The sequence below is a fragment of the Panthera tigris genome, chromosome D4 (assembly GCF_018350195.1).
Source record: "Panthera tigris isolate Pti1 chromosome D4, P.tigris_Pti1_mat1.1, whole genome shotgun sequence".
Lineage (NCBI taxonomy): Eukaryota > Metazoa > Chordata > Mammalia > Carnivora > Felidae > Panthera > Panthera tigris.
In genome coordinates this window covers 32,152,235-32,170,172 of record NC_056672.1, presented here as the reverse complement: position 1 = coordinate 32,170,172, position 17,938 = coordinate 32,152,235, and the positions used below count along the sequence as shown (strand labels likewise).

The 17,938-nt window shown below is 39.3% G+C and overlaps 1 protein-coding gene across 13 annotated transcripts in view; it reads right to left on the bottom strand.

Annotated features, from left to right (window-relative positions):
* Nucleotides 1-1,712, bottom strand: part of KDM4C (lysine demethylase 4C) — a 431,545-nt gene extending 429,833 nt beyond the window's left edge. For all 13 annotated transcript variants that reach the window (XR_006210796.1, XM_042965101.1, XM_015544915.2 and 10 more), the window contains exon 1: nt 1,628-1,712. The gene's annotated coding sequence lies outside the window, so the exon portion shown is untranslated. The remainder of the gene's footprint in view (nt 1-1,627) is intronic.
* Nucleotides 1,713-17,938: the final 16,226 nt, after the last annotated feature.

Genomic DNA, 17,938 nt, shown 5'->3' with positions numbered 1-17,938 from the left:
AGAATTCAAAATACCAGATTTTTATTCTTAATTTGAAGTTTACATCTAACTGACTTTTTAAAAATTATGTACCTGTTCAGTTTCTTAAAATCTTCATTCTTATAGAAAGGTTAGGCATTTTTAAAAGCATTTGTACACCTACAAAAAGGTTTAAAACATATATTTTTAACTTTAGAAAAGCAACCGATTAAAATCTGCTAATTAAACGAAACAAGTCTCCGATTTAAATTGGATTTTACTACAAGTTCGTGGAGTGTTGTAAAGATTATGTGCAAACTTTTCATAACGTCTTAAATTGGGAGAAAGAGGGGCCTAAAAAACCGGAACAGCCGTGTAATACATTCCAAAACAAAGCATGGGGGGTTGGGAGGAGACCAGCAAGGCAGAATTTGAGTAATGATCGTAAAGAAGAACCAAGTGCTTCAAAGCAAAAATGGACCTTCAAGAATTAAAGCCACTAATTTTCAACCACAACACTTCGAAATTATAGTATTAGTTACTGTTACCATAGAAACAGCGAAGCCGAATTTCCTAAAATTAAAAATGAAAATTACTGCAAAATCAAGTGGGTGTAATAGAGCAAAATTTGGTCCGAACTAGGTGGAACTGAGCCTAACAGAAACTTTCACCAAAATAAAAGTGAACCAACGCCAACTTCTAACCTACATTTCCGAAGCAGGGCTTGATAAATCACCTTGTGGTGTAATTTACCATGTGCTAAAAAAAAAGTTTGCCCTCTCTTCTGCTGGAGCAGAAACCAAATAAAACCCCTCCTGGGCATCGCCCACCACCAAAGCCAGCCCGTGCAGACCTGCACCGTGCAGCTTAGGGGAAGACCCGGTCCGAGTTTACCCGGAAAGCATCTGAATTGAGCCCTGCAGGTTCCACTGGGTTAAGCCTGGAGGAAAAAGCGAAGCTCGAACCCGGAGCCACAGCTTGCTTGCCTCCCTCCTCCACATCCCCACCCTATGCCACGTCTTGCGTGCCTGGCATTCCACGCGAAGCGATCCAAATCATTTATTAAGCACCCACTGTCTACACCACATCGTGGCTTCAGGTACTGCGGGAAGAAATGGCCCCTTGAGGGAAAAATCAAAAGGACAGCACGGGGACTGAGGACGAACCCGGGAGAGAGGCTGCCTGCCTGCGGTGAGGTGTTCTGGAGAGGAGCCCCCGCCTTCACCCCCTGGGTCGTGACAGTCCCAGAGAAGAGATGGCACCGAGGGTGCAGCAGGCCGTGCCTCCCAGGAGTCCGCCGCAGACCAGGCTGGGAGGGGAATGGAAAGGAGTCAGCACCCCTGGACCACCCGCGCGCTCCTCTGCCCCAAGGAGCGCGACCTGCACTCCAGCCCCCAGGAGAACGGCGAGCGCGGGGACCGAACCCCTGAGAGGGCCGGAGCGGACTGTCACTGGCTCCCGCCTTCCTCCGCTGCGACCATGGCTGGCCACTCTCTCCCCGACATGACAGCCGCGGCGGCCGGGGACCGAGCGTCTGCTGCCCGGCGTCTCCGCTGCCCCGGCCGCCGGCACCCCCAGCGGCCCGGCGCAGAGAGGGGCAGTGCCGAGGAGACAGCCCTGGCCCCTTCCCCCACCATCCCCATCGTCCGGACTCGGGAAAAGCGGTTACCTGGCGCGCAGGTGGGGACGGAGATACAACCCCAAGGAGGAAGATGAGGAGGAAGAAGGTGGCCTCCGGCCCAGGGAGATTTGGGAAATTTGGAAGACTTGTTCCGCACTGGGTGACAGCTGTTCGCTGCGCACGCGCACCGGACCCCAGTTGCCTGATCGCTCCGCAGCTCCTCACCCTCCCGTCGAGGAGAAGGGAGGCAGCGGCGAAGGCGCGCGCACGGCGCCTGCCGGCTCTCCCTGCGCGAGGGCGCGCGCGCTGTCACGTGACCACTGGGGCCCGGCACTTATTGGGTCACGTGAACTTCCAAACAGCTTAAAGATGCCCGGCGCCTTCTTGCTTTGGGATTAGGTCTCGAGCTGTTCTTAATCTAGGCTTGCTAGCTATCACACATCGTGTTCTCTCCGGAGGGGCATGTCCACTTTTTCCCACAGAGGAACACACTTAACCAGAAGGAAGGAACAGGTGCACAGAACCTTGCCCGGAAGTGCCTACCGGGTTCCCTCAGGGCTGGAACTGATGGAGTACACGCGCCACACGTCGTCCTGGGCCGCGACGCGGGCCTATGGCGGCCTCCGGCGCGCGGACGTCAGAGTGGCGTTGCCATGGGTGGGGCCTCAGAATGCCCCGCGGAGCCTGGCTAGGATGTCTGGGTTCGCGGCTGGGTGGCAATGACAGCGTCTTACGGACCCGGGCACCTGAGCCTCCAAAAAATAATGGGAGATCCCGAGTGGGCCAGGGGGTCCACCTGCCAACCCTTTAACGAGTAACTCTCAGCAAGAGAGTGTGTTGTTTGCCTCGGAGAGCGAAACTGTCCCATATTCCAAGCACCTAGGTGGAGCACAGCCCGCCCCCGCCCAGGTGTGCGCTGGAGCTGAGGAGACTTGAGGGTGGCCACAGTAGGAATCCAGTCTGGGGGAATCTCTCAAACTAGGGGTTGACAGCAGTTTGGCCTGAATTGTAGTAACAGGAAGTGCAAGTGTCTCCGGACCCCTGAGAACCTACTTAAATTAGCTTGGTACTATTTGTTACTTCTGCGCTGTAACTCCGCCTTCCAAGGTGTCAGACGGAACCACACAGACCTTAAGCCTCTGTACTACCAAAGACAGATGGCTGACACCAGATGTTTTGCAAAACTCAACAATTTTTTTTTAACTTCCTGCAGAGTACCCAGCTGGGTCCCTTGTAGCATTTCCCGTAACGTCCTCTCAGCTAAGAAAGATTGGGTGGATCTTTACACTACTGAGCACACTTGGGCTAATATACTGTTTCTATTACAATCTACTGATTTCTGCTTTTTAAAATAAAAAGTCACTACACCCTTGAAGTCTTTTCTCTCTGGGAAGAGCATATCGAGGTCAGATGAAATGTGGTTAATTAAACAAGGCTAATGGGATTAATGGGCCACCACATTTCTTTAGTTATTAAATTAGAAACAAAGTTTATGCTCTATTACCCATATACACGTCTGAACCTGCCTAACATTATACACTTAACTGGAAATTTTCCAAATGTGTGTACTTTGAGGATACCAACTCTCCTTACAAGTCAGTTGGATATGCTGAAACAATAAATATATAATCCAACATTTGTTTAGAGCTTACTGTGAACTTGACACTGCTTTTAAGTGCTTAACAAATATTTACTAAATGTACCCTGATAATAATTCAATGACTAGGTAATATTATCTCCTTATTTTAGATATGAAAACTGGAGTATAGAGCTTAAGAAATTTGTCAAACAGCTACTAAAAACCAGAGTCCTTAGGAAAGTCCAGAAATCTGAATTCCAGTCCCTTTACAGTATGCAGGTGCATGATGTTACACAAATAACATTTGTGGAACACATTAAATCAAGTCTCAGAGCTTTTTTTAAACTGAAAAATTGGGGTGACATACCAGCCTTGTTGAATTTTCCAAGCATTTTTGAATATCAAGGAAGATAATGTAAAATGCCAAAACACTTCGAAAGCTGGAAAGCACTGTGAATCTATTAAGGACTTTACAGTTTGGGAAATTGAAGGAAAAATCAAATGGATTCATGGCAGTGTTGAGTCCCTAGTATATCAAACACCTGTATATTGTGAATTACAAGGATAGTTAACATTTTAGCCCTATAGTAGATTAATTTACTTAGGTCCAATTAAAACTTCCAACTGCAATAAGCTAGAATTCCACAATGGATACAAAGATTTCCCTTGAAGCTTGTTTGTTATGTTTATAACTTACATAGATCACCTCACAGACAGCTGTTGTAAATTTCTTTAGGTATAAGGCAGCAAATTGAAACACAACTAAATAATAGCTAATTTTGAATATATTGAAGTCCACTACACTTTTGCAAATATAAGGAATTAAATAATAGCAGTGCTCATTAACATTTCTATTTATCCTATCAAATATGTATGTTATTTATGCAGGCATAGTACAAACCTTAACCAATAATCAGACATTTAAATGATGTTTTAAAGGGTCATTGTGAATATAAAAGTGAATACCTAATACAAGAAATCTTGGTACCTGTTCTTCTCTGTGTCAAGTGCTCTGAAGTTTAGGTCAACTTATCTCTTACCTGGATTATTATAATATAATGAATTATTATAATATAATGTGTTTCAATATTTTCCTAATGCTATCTCTTCCTCCAGTGCTTCTTCATCCCCCTTTCCCCTCCAACTCATCTTCTGTAGTGCAAGCCAAAATTATCCTAAAATAAAAATTGAATCATGATCCCATACAATTGAAACACATCGTTAATTCCCCATCATATCAAAGCTTTTCAGTCTTTTCCACTAAAGGAGTCACAATGGCTAAGAAGAGTATGGTGGCTAAGGGTATACAGATAGACTTTGAGGTGATGCAGGACTCCTATGTAAGTACAATATTCAATCAATTTGAATACCATTATATATGTGTTTGTTTCAATGTAAGAAAAATACTTAAAATTACTTAGCAGTTAAATTATTTAACTTTCCTATCAAAATATTTGAATAAAATTAAAGGGGAGATATGCCATATTTTCCTTAGGGCTTCTACTTCTCACTGGGCTATTGCCTTAAATTTGCATGTATGTGTGTTTGGGAGGGCAGGGTGTCAAGGGAACAGTGAGGTAGTTTGTTTTTCACATTAAGGAAAACATTGGAAATGATTTATGACATCCAAATCATAACACAATGTAAAAACTATTCATTTTAACAAATAAAAATAAATAATAAGCTAAAGTTGCAAGCTCTGAGTGTAATTGTTTCGATCAATCCTCATTTTTATTATTATTTATTATTACCACTTAGTATTTACTATGTTTTATAAACAATATTGGATAGTGACACCACTATGAACAGGACAGATGTGGCCTTGCTTTCATGGAGCGCACAGTCAAGCCACAATGAAATACCAATACACCACAAAAAAATGGCTAAAAAAAACAAGACAGCAACAAACATCAGTGATGATGTGGATAGACATACACACCAATAGAAATACAGATACATATAAACCAGAGACATGTAGGAGAAAATTTATACTTACGAAGTCCCAAATTGGAAACAATCCAAATAGCCATCAATGGTAGAATAAAGATATAAATGTTTCTATATTTTTACAATGGAAAACTAAACAACAATGAAAAGAAATGAATTACCACAATCTAAAATAGAACGACTAAATCTAGGGACGCCTGGCTGGCTCAGTCGGTGGAGCATGTGACTTGATCTTGGGCTGTGAGTTCGAGCTTCATTTTGGGTGTAGAGATTACTTAAATAAATAAAATATTTATTAAAAAAAAAAAAAAGAATGGCTAGGGGCTCCTGGGTGGCTCAGTCGGTTAAGCATCTGACTTTGGCTCAGGTCATGATCTCACAGTTCGTGGGTTCAAGCCCCGCATCGGGCTCTGTGCTGACGGCTCAGAGCCTGGAGCCTGATTCGGATTCTGTGTCTCCCTCTCTCTCTCTGCCCCTCACCTGCTCATGCTCTGTCTCTCTCTCCTTCAAAAATAAACGTTAATTAATTTTTTTTTTAAGAGCTTACACATATGTTTATTTAAGATTCTCAATATTCATACCAAAGAGATGTGGAGGAAAACTAAAATAAAGTAGAATATTATGAAAACCAAAACAATATAATGTAATTTTTAAGATATTTCTCGATTTTTATACCCATGGTTTTCTTTTTTTTTTTTTTTTAATATATGAAATTTACTGTCAAATTGGTTTCCATACAACACCCAGTGCTCATCCCAAAAGGTGCCCTCCTCAATACCCATCACCCACCCTGCCCTCCCTCCCACCCCCCATCAACCCTCAGTTTGTTCTCATTTTTCAACAGTCTCTAATGCTTTGGCTCTCTCCCACTCTAAACCTGTTTATAGCGGCACTCTCAACAATAGCCAAATTATGGAAAGAGCCTAAATGTCCATCAACTGATGAATGGATAAAGAAATTGTGGTTTATATACACAATGGAATACTACGTGGCAATGAGAAAAAATGAAATATGGCCTTTTGTAGCAACATGGATGGAACTGGAGAGTGTGATGCTAAGTGAAATAAGCCATACAGAGAAAGACAGATACCATATGGTTTCACTCTTATGTGGATCCTGAGAAACATAACAGAAACCCATGGGGGAGGGGAAGGAAAAAAAAAAAAAAAAAAAGAGGTTTTTTTTTTTTTTTTTTAAAGAACGGCTAAGGGGCTCCTGGGTGGCTCAGTCGGTTGGGCATCAGACTTCAGCTCAGGTCACCATCTTGCAGTCTGTGAGTTCAAGCCCCATGTCGGGCTCTGTGCTGACAGCTCAGAGCCTGGATCTTGCTTCAGATTCTGTGTCTCCCTCTCTCTCTGTCCCTCCCTGCTCACACTCACTCTCTCTCTCTCTCTCTCTTTCAAAAATAAGCATAAATAAAAAATTTTAAAAAAGAATGACTAAATCTCACAAATATAGTGTTAAGTGAAAGAAGATAGACACAAAATCATATGTGCTGTATGATTTCATTTATGTAACATTTAAATATAGATAAAACTATTCTATGGTGTTAAAAGTCAAAATAATGGCTGCATTTGAGAAAGAGAAAGGGGGCAAAGCAACTGGGATCCTCTAGGATGCTGGTTATGCTCAATTTTTGACCCAGATGACAATAATTGTGGTAGTTCATCAAGCTATATACTTATGATGTGTGCACTTTTATATGTGTGACATTTAAAAGACTTTTCAACATTTACTGTGTTAATTTTTGTTTATGTTTTATATCCCCTTTCTTACCTTTTGACAAATGGACCACCCAGGTTGTTTTAGCTTGATAAATTAAAAGGTAAAACTTCTCAACCTTCCCCTTCCTTTCCTGTAACAATTTTTGTTGTATTAGAAAAGAGGAAAACTTGAAGGCAAAAACAAGTAGATGGGGAACTGAGCTCCTTTTTCCTTTTAATTCTATCAACACTTATGATTTTAAGCAACTGGAAAAAAAAAAGAATTTCAGTAACTGAAAGACTTTTTTCCCTCTCTTTAACTCTGTTTCTTTTACATGGATATTTTCCTTTTTGTACTTATTTATTTTTAAGTTTATTTTGAGAGAGAAAGAATGCGAGCATGACTGGTGGAGGGGCAGAGAGAAGAAGAGAATCCCAAGCAGGCTCTGCCTCTTCACAGCACAGAGCCCTGAATGGGGCTCAGTCTCAGGAACTGAAAGATCATGACCTGAGCCACAACTAAGAGTCAGATGCTTAACTGACTGAGCTATTCAGGTGCCCCTTCCTTTTTTTTTTTTTTTTAAATCAGGGTTGTCAATAACTCAGAATCCATTGTAATAATTTTATTAGCATAAGTTATTTTTTGGCTTTTCCAGCCATATTATAAACATACTAATATTTCTAACCCTTTTTAGTTGCAGGCAAAGAATATATTAAAATTTTTAAAATATAAAGGGGATGATTTTGTAAATATTTTCTCACATCAGTTTGCTGAAATCATTTCAGATAGTAAAGAAGGCAGCAGGTCCATTGATGACAACAGATGATAATGCCAACTGTGTGTTAACTAACTGCGTTAGTCTGTAGACCAGAGAGTTTACTGGGGAGATATACTAAAGCCCCAGAACAAAATTATCTGGAGTAATAAGTGTATCTTATTACATATCTAACCATTAAACACCATATAATTTCCACTGTATTGAACAAATAGATTCCAGTGCACTAAACCGATCTGTAGAGAAGAACTATTAATTATGTCATTCAGCTATTATTGAAATATGCTAGGAAATAGTATTCTCATGGGAATTATAGAGAGGAAAGGGTTTATTTGGTGGAGAAATTATTGTGACTTCATCCCAATCATAATCAAAAAAATTCTAATGTTTTTTTTGATGCATACGTATACCTTGTTTCACTTTTTCAAAGTTTAATTCTTATTTCCCATAAAAAATTGCTTTGGGGTCTCCAAGTTAATCTTAAATGAAAGACAGGCCGCTTTTGTTTATATGGTCATATATCTTTTAAGTACTTAACACCACTTTGGAGAACTGGCATTACCTGCTAAAATTGAACATATACATACTCTGTGACCTAGTAATTTCTCTCCTGGGTATATACTCAACAGAAATACATGTATATATGCATCAAAATACATATTTAGAGCAGTATCCTTTGTAAGTATCAAAAGCATATTGCTAAAGATAAAAGGTGGAGATCAGTGTTTACAGATTTAATAACTATAGAACAAGGCCATTATTTCAGGTAGAGACCAGGTATGTTTTATCTTAGGCCTGCGGTGTCAGCCTTCCATGAATAGGGGCTAGAAGGAAAGTTTTAATGTTCCTGAAGTGGGAAAGGTGGTCCAACCTGACCAGGAGGAGGTAGAAGCCCAGCTGGTGGTTTGTGATGGGCATATCTGAGAAGGGTTGGAATTTGTACCAGAGTCAACTAAGCTATCCATTGTGGTGGATGGGGAGGAATTGTTTTGGCTACTGATTAATACTGCATCAGGGTTCCAGTCTAAGCACATCTCTTCCATTAATGGTCATAGAGCCCCTATAATTTCACAGGATATCCTTCATCATCAAGGGGCAATATACCCCTCTGCCCTTGGGCAATGAGCTTAAGAGATCCCTTCACCGAGGGAGACATGAGCTCTGGTATTGCTATTTTTGTAGTCTCTGATTACAATAGGAAACAAAGCACTTGACATTTTAGAAACGAAATTAATGTATTAGTTGGAAAGAGACCTCAAAATGTCTTCTTGAAGTTGCTTTAACAATCCTTGATTTTCAGAGTATTACCAACTTCTTTTCACTTGTTCCTTTATCAATTTCTGTCTCAGAAAGGTGGTTTGCTTCATCTCTCCAGTAACAGCTCTTTGTATCACAAACAAGTATCCAATTATCATGGGCATCCTTGTGCAGAATAAAATGTTGCTATGTATTTTCATATTCTACAGTTTATTTCTATTTCCCTTTCTCTGTACCTGACTACTCCTAATCTTTCTTTTCTGCTCACATTCTTCCAGTAACATATTCTGCCTGATTAATGAGTTCACTTCTCAGCTTTGTAATACATTTTCTAGCGGTCTCGAAATGACTACAATGAACGAGTATCCTGTTCCACCTTCCTTACGTTTTCTTTCAATCATGAGTGATCGACATCGGTCAGCTAAAGTCATAAATGGTTTCTCTCCTTGAACTAATGCTAATGTAGCTTGGGCCTTTGTCATATCCATTCCATGTTGTGATGAAATACAAAATATGACCACAAATTCCTCCCATGTTCCTATACAATGTGACTTTACTCTTCCTCCCATCAAAAGGTTGTCTATTTCCCCAACCTTTGAAACTGGGCTGATCTTGTGACTTGCTTTAATCAACAGAATGTGCAGGAGTGATGTTATGTGACTTCCAAGGCTGGGTCTTAAAGGACACTGCAGCTTCTGTTTTCATCTTCTTATGATGCTACCCTGAGACCATCATATAAGGAAGCCAGCTTAGCTTACTAGAGAATAGGAGGTCACATGTAAAAGAACTAAGGTTCCCAATGGACAGCTAGCACCAATTACCAAACATGAGTGAGGCTACGTTGGTCTTTCAGCCCAGTCACCTTCTGGCTGAATACAGGCAACACCAGCAGATAAACTATCAGCTAACCCAGAGAATCATGAAATAAATAAATAAATAAATCACCAATGCTTTAAACCACTAAGTTTTGGGGTTGTTATGCAGCAATAGATAACTGATAGAGCTGTCTTCTCTTTCACTTTCTCACCTTGGTGATTCCCCAGCTCTCCATTGTCTAATTCAGAAAATACAATTTCATCCCTATTACTTTTTCCCTCAGTTTCAGAATCAAACTGCACAAGAAAATTATTGAAAACTCTAGCATCATAACTTTTATAATCAAGAGATTCTTTACTCTGATTGGAGACTTCTGATGTATTTTCAGTTTTTCCTGAGCTTTATGTTTTGCTCCATCCAACTTCCTCTTCCTGTAGCAAGACAGAGCCTGCATATAACTTTCTCTTCAATGGTTTATAGCTTCCTTAAGAGCTATCTTACCTTTAAAAGGTTTACTGAATTCTTACTCATTATTTTTCTATGAACTTAAAAAGCTTTTCTACAGATGTCTTTATATTTTCTTCTTAGTTTACACCCTAACAAGTGTTTTTTTTCCACTGGCTTTAAATTACTTTTTTACTGTTTCTTGATTTTAGCCAGCACCTTCATCAGAGAGATGCATTCCTATTTTGTTGGCTGTTCTCTTCAAGTGAATTCTTTCTTAGTTTGTGAAGCCTTTGTTGAGATTCTGACATCTTTTCAGGAATTTAGTTTTTTTCCTTTCAATTAAATGTGAACTAGATCCTGAGTTCTTCTACGTTTGGAAATAAGTTTTTCCAAAGACTGTCCCTATTGAGATTGCAGAAGCCTGCCTGCTTCCCCACTCCACCTCCTAGAGGTGATGAGGATTTTACATTAATGAATCTCTTAGCTACTAGGTCTACATCCACTTTGTCAAGTGAACAAAGATTAGCCACAGATTCCATATAGAATGCAGAAAATCTTGTATTTTTTCTTGTTCTAGCTTCCTGTAAAACGAGTACACAAACAACAAAATAAAATAACCGTAAGACTAAAGATGCCAATTCTGGGTAATCCTTGTCATTCATTAACTCAGTAAATGGATATACATTGAATTGTCAAGATGCCCATGATAATTGTATATGCGGTAGATATAGCTTTGCCTACACAACGTGATACCATTGAAAAGGCAGGAGCCCCCACCACTGACAAAACCATTTCTGTCGACCTAATTTCATTAGCTATACTTAAAGGATTAATTATCTAGCAGCTGTGTTGTTTATTCCTCTTGATCCCTTGTTATTTTCATATTGGGTGATCCTTTGGTAGCACAATTTTTTTCTACAAGAATATCTTTTGATGAAAGCCATATTCGTGATTGATGCTATTTCAGCTTCGTTTTTCTTGTTTAGATCTAGATGTAGCATCCTATTGAAGGATATCACACAAACTCAAACTGAAACACATTCTGTAAAACTACTAAGCTGTATGCTGCAAAAACGCTAATGTCATGAAAGACTAAGACTGGAAAAGTACTCCAAATCAAAGGAAGATTAAAAGAAATAATAACTAAATGCAATATGTAGTCCTGGACCAATAAATACAAAAAAAATAATAAATGTCATAATGGAATTAGGACAATTAATTTGGGATATAGAGTGTAGAGCAGATACAACTATAGAGCACTGATAAAATGAAAGTATTTTATTAATGTTAAGTTTCCTAAGTTTGGTAACTGTACTGTAGTTGTGTGAGAAAATATTCTTTTTCTTAGAAATACACTAAAGTTTTCAGGGGAAAGGAAATATGACTTACGCAACCTAGCCTCAAATGGTTGAAAAAACATAAATGTGTGTGTGTGTGTGTGTGTGTGAGAGAGAGTGTATGGAGAGAAAGAAAGGGAGAGAGAGATAAGGCAAATATGGCACAATGTCAAAAATGATAAATCTGGGGCACCTCGCTGGCTCAGTCAATAGAGCATCTGCTCTTGATCTCAGGGATATGAGTTCAAACCGTATGCTGGGCATGGAGCCTACTTAAAAAGGGGGGGGGGGCGCTGGGTGGCTCAGTTGGTTGGGCGTCTGACTTCAGCTCAGGTCATGATCTCATGGTTTGTGGTTCAAGCCCCACGTCAGGCTCTGTGCTGACAGCTCGGAGCCTGGAGCCTGCTTCGGATTCTGTGTGTCCCTCTGTCTCTGCCCCTCCCCTGCTTGTGCTCAGTCTCTCTTTCTCTCTCAATCTCTCTCTCTCTCTCTCTCTCAGAAATAAATGAAAACATTAAACATTAGTATTTATTGTCACAGAAAACACTGGTCAATATACGGTATTATTATGTTAAAGAAAAAGTAACAAAGCAATATGTTTCTACATTTGCTTAAAATCTGTACATATAAACAAAGAACAAAATCTTAGAAACTCTATAACCAAATTTTAGCAATGGCTCCTCTTACATATTGCCTGTATTTTTCAAAATCTCTGAACCCCACACATATTACATCAGTAATTAGAAAAAATTAAGTCCCCATGATACTCTATGATATGGGAGTTTCTATGGTGGCTTTATTTCACAAATTAATGATGTAGGATTGGGTTTAAGACAAAAAAATATTAACATTATTGGTCATTCCTTGTGGTAGTAGATGTTCAGCAAATTTGCATCAAGTTTATCTGTAAAAAAAAAAAAAAGACACAGTGAGTTCAGGTTCAGAGTAAAAAGGAGTAACTGCACTCTACTATTTCTCTTCCCCTGATCCAGCTAAAAAACCTAGATAGAATGTGTGGAATAGTCTGAAGACAATGAAAAGTAAATAATAGCTGGAATTGCAGAACAACAGAAATCAGTACCAGAGAACTGAGTTGGGTTTATCATCCACCTGCCCCCCCCGCCCCCACAATTATATTCCCCCCAGGCCTGCTAAAGCAAAAATATCAACATAGTCTATAGGATTCAAATAAGACACAGAGTCTCAATATTAACGTTCAAAATCTCTCAGATACAAAGTAAACTTACTTGACATAAGAAGAACCCTGAAAATCTTGGTTTTTACATGGGAAATGACAATGGATATATGCCAAAACTGAGACTGTATACATATTAGAATTACCTGACAATGACTGTAAAGCAGCTATTATTAAAAAGTTTGCCAAGAAGTAAGGGCAAACACTCTTGAAATGAATGGAAAGGTAGAAACTCTTAGCAAAGAAATAGAAAATATAAACAGACACAAAATAGAAATTTTCGGGGGGAGGATTTGGAAAGAGAGTGAGGGAATTGGGGAGATGTTAGTCCAAGGGAACAAGCTCAGCAATTAGAAGATGAGTAAGTTCTAATGATCTAATACATGGTATCATGATTATAGTTAACAATATTGTATTATAACTTGAAAGTTGCTAAGAGACTACCTCTTAAATGTTCTCACCACTATATATAAAATTATGTTGCGTAACACATTATGCACCCTAAACTTATACAATGTTATATGCCACTTATATCTCCATTAAAAAAGTTAAAAAAAGATGAAGAGGATACTTTTAGCATGTTATCTTGAGAAGCAGTCATTTCCCAGCCACCCTCTTAGCCAGAGGGCAACAGCCCAAACATTCAAATATAAAATAACTATAATTTATCAAAAGGATAAAAATTAAGGCTTCTGATAGTGTATAATGAACTTTGAAGTAAAACTAAAACATCTTCCCCCAAAATTTAAACTGCCCTAATGAGATGTATATATTCAAACATCTCAGAAGAGAGATTTAAACTTTGAGAAGAAACATATCTGGACAGACATTGCAGAAGAGGTGAAAATTTACATAAAGTAGAGGAAACTTGTGGTAAATTCTTTACTGGATTTGATATCTCACTTGAGCACATAGTTTACCATAGCTAATGCCAGCTGTGGCTGGCAGACAACTGTGCATCTACCCAGCTGGGGCAGTGAAAATGGGTCATGAGACATAGGGAAAAAGAGAAATTGGAAAACAAATATACTAGAAGATAGTACTATTCTTTTTTTTTTTTAATTTGTAAATTTTTTTTAAATTTACATCCAAATTGGTTAGCATATCAACAATGATTTCAGGAGTAGATTCCTCAGTGCCCCTTACCCATTTAGCCCATCTTCCCTCCCGTAACCCTTCAGTTTGTTCTTCATATTTGTGAGTCTCTTATGTTTTGTCCCCCTCCCTGTTTTTATATTATTTTTGTTTCCTTCCCTTATGTTCATTTGTTTTGTCTCTTAAAGTCCTCATATGAGTTAAGTCATATGATTTTTGTCTTTCTCTGACTAATTTCACTTAGCATAATACCCTCCAGTTCCATCCACATAGTTGCAAATGGCATGATTTCATTCTTTTTGATTGCTGAGTAATACTCCATTGTGTATATATATACCATCTTCTTTATCCATACATCCATCGATGGACATTTGGGCTCTTTCCATACTTTGGCTATTGTTGATAGTGCTGCTATAAACATGGGGGTGCATGTGTCCCTTCAAAACAGCACACCTGTATCCTATGGATAAATGCCTAGTAGTGCAACTGCTGGGTCATAGGGTAGTTCTATTTTAGTTTTTTGAGGAATCTCCATACTGTTTTCCAGAGTGGGTTCACCAGCTTGCATTCCCAGATAGTACTATTCTTTAAACAAATTAGGTAAAACATTTAAAAATTTGAACTGAAAATACAAAAACTAAACAAGTAAACAAAAACACCTTACAGAAGCATGTAAGTGACAGAGGAAAGAGCCAATGAACTTGAGGACAGATCAATAGAAATTATCCTAATTGAACAACAGAGAAAAAAGAAATCCCTTCTCAGCCAAAAGTGAACAGAACCTCATGTGTCTATGAACAGTACAAAAAGGACTAACATTCACGTCATTGGAGTTTCAGAAAAAGAGGAGAAAAACTGTGTTACTATATATATTTTTTTTCTAAAAAATTACCAAATTTGGCAAAAGACAACTTACAGATTCAATGTCAACAAACCCTAAACAAAGAACACAAATGAGGGGCGCCTGGGTGGCTCAGTCAGTTAGGCGTCCAACTTCGGCTCAGGTCATGATCTCGCAGTCCATGAGTTCCAGCCCCACGTTGGGCTCTGTGCTGACAGCTCAGAGCCTGGAGCTTGTGTCAGATTCTGTGTCTTCCTCTCTTTCTGACCCTCCCCCGTTCATGCTCTGTCTCTCTCTGTCTCAAAAATAAATAAATGTTAAAATTTTTTTTAAAAAATACAAATGAACATGAATTAAATATGCAATTAAATTGCTGAAAACTAATGACAATATTTTTTGAAGTTTATTTTTGAGAGAAAGACAGACAGACAGTCAGAGCGTGAGTGGGGCGGGGGGGGGAGGTGGGCAGAGAGAGAGGTAGACACAGAATCTGAAGCAGGCTCCAGGTTCTGAGCTGTCAGCATAGAGCCTGACGTGGGGCTTGAACTCACAGACTGTTGAAATCATGTCCTGAACCGAAATCGGACACTCAACTGACTGAGCCACCCAGGTGCCCCAAGACAATCTTGAAGATAGCCAGAGACTAACAATGTATTACTAATAAATAGATAAACAAAGATTCAAATGACTGTGGAGGCAGAAGGAGTATAAGATTTTTTTTAAATTTAAATTCAAGTTAGTTAACACAGTATAGTCTTGGCTTCAGGAGTAAAACCCAGTGATTCATCTCCTAAATATGACACCCAGGGCTAAAGTACCAAAAAGAGGGGTGCCTGGGGGTTCAGTTGGTTAAGCATCTGACTTTGGCTCAGGTTATGATCTCATGGTTTGTGAGTTTGAGCCCAGCATTGGTCTCTGTGCTGACAGCACAGAGCCTGCTTGGGATCCTCTGTCTCCCTCTCTCTGTGCACCCCCCCCACTTGCTCTCTCTCTCTCAAAAATAAATAAACATTAAAAAACTCATTTTAGAAGTTTAAAGTGCCAAAAAGAGAAAAAAACAGAAGAGATGATAACTCAGAATTCTGTATCAAGTGAAAACATCCTTCAGGAATGGAGATGAAATAAAGACATACTCAGATAAAAGGAAACTAAGAGAATTTGTTGAAACAATATACATAGATGTAATATATAAGATAACTATAACATAAAAGAAGAAAGGTAAAAGAACCTAAATGGTGGGTCCATTTGAATGATAAAATACTGATTCTAAGGAAACCGAAAAGTTAAGTATGTACATCAAAATCTCTGGAGCAACTTCTCCACAAAACTATACAAAAAGATACAGCTAAAATGCAATCAGTAAATTAAAATGGAATATCAAAAACTGTTCTAATTTTCCAGATGATAGTAGGGAAGGGATAACCAAGGAATGAAAAACAGAGAAAATAAAGAGAGAACAAATAATAAAATGATGAAAAGGAATTGAAATTTAAATATCAATAATCATACAACTCTAAATGCTCTATACACATCAATTAAAAGAGATTGTCAGAATAAATTAAAAAACATGACCCAGCTATATGCTGTCTACTAGAAAGTCACTTCAAATATAATGATATAGATATGTTAAAATTTAAAGGGTGGGGGGAAATGTAAACTCTAATAGAAAAGGAGGCTGGGACAGCTATATTAAAGGCAAAAGTAGACTTCAGGGCAAAGAAAATTACCAGGTAGGTATATTAGTTACCTCTTGCTATATAATGAAGTACCCCCAAATTTAGTGACCTAAAACAACACACTTTTATTTTATTTCTTTTTTTTTTTTTAAGAGAGAGCAAGTACAACCAGGGGAGGGGCAGAGGGAGAGGGAGAAAACCTCAAGCAGGATCCACGCTCAGCTCAGCGCCAGATGCAAGGCTTCATCTCACAACTGTGAGATCATGACCTGAGCCAAAATCAAGAGTCAGATGTTTAACCAACTGAGTCACCCAAGTGCTCCATAACACACATTTATTATCTTACAGTTACTGTTGGTCAGGAATCTCCTTATGGCTTAGCTAAATTTTGTGCTTCAGGGTCTCTAGCAAGGCTGCAATCAAAGGTCAGCTAGGGCTGTGGTCTCACCTGAAGCCTTAACCAAAGAAGGATCTGCTTCCAAACCCACTCATGATGTTGTTGGCAGGATTCAGTTGTTCCCAGGCTGTTAGAGTGAGGGCCTCAGTTCTTCACTGGCTGTTTGCCAGAGGCCAGCCACCCTCAGCTCCTTGCCATATGGGCCTTTCCATAAGGTTGCTCACGGTATGTCATCATCAGAGTACGGGCACAAAACAAAAACAAACAAAACCCAGAGAGAAAGTGCAAGCAAAAAAAAAAAAAGACAATAATTTATAAAACTAATCTTGGAAGAGATGGCTCATCATTTTTTTGCCATACTCTGTTCATTAAAAGTGAGTCACCAGGTCCAGCCTATATTCAAGAGGAGACGATTACATACAGGTGCAAGTAACAGGAGTTGGGAATCGTTAGGAGTCATTTCAGAAGCTAGGTACCACTAAGGAACATTACACAATGATAAAAGACTCAATTCATAAAGAAGACATAAAAATCCTAAATGTGGGTGCATCTAACAACAAAGCTTCAAAATATATGAAGTAAAAACTAAAAAAAGTGAAAGGAAAAATAGAAAAACACACAACTATAGATGGAAATGTCAACATTCCTATCTTGTTGATAGAACCAGTAGACAGATGTTCAGCAGGGACACTGAAGGACTGAACACTATTAACCTGGATTTAATTGACATTTACAGAATACTCTATCCAACAACAGCAGAGTACCTTTTCAAGTGTACACGAAACATCCATCAAAGATTTGTGATAAAACAAATGTGTGTGTGTGTGTGTATGTGGGTGTGTATGTGATAAAAACAAATCTTACGGGTGCCTAGGTGTCTCAGTGGGTTAAGACTTGAACTCTTGGGGTGACTGGGTGGCTCAGTCGGTTGAGCGTCCGACTTCGGCTCAGGTCATGATCTCACCATCCATGAGTTCGAGCCCCACATCAGGTTCTGTGCTGACAGCTCAGAGCCTGGAGTCTGCTTCAGATTCTGTGTCTCCCTCTATCTGCCCCTCCCCCACTCATGCTCTGTCTCTCTCTCTTCTGTCAAAAATAAATTAAAAAAAAAAAAAGAGTTGAACTCTTGATCTCTGTTCAGGTCGTGATCTCATGGTTCATGGGATTAAGCCCGCTGTTGGGCTCTACCCCGATAGCATGGAGCCTACTTGGGATTCTCCCTCTCCTCTCTCTGCCCCTCCCTCATGCTCTCTCTCTCTCTTGATAAATAAACATTAAAAAAATGTTAATAAA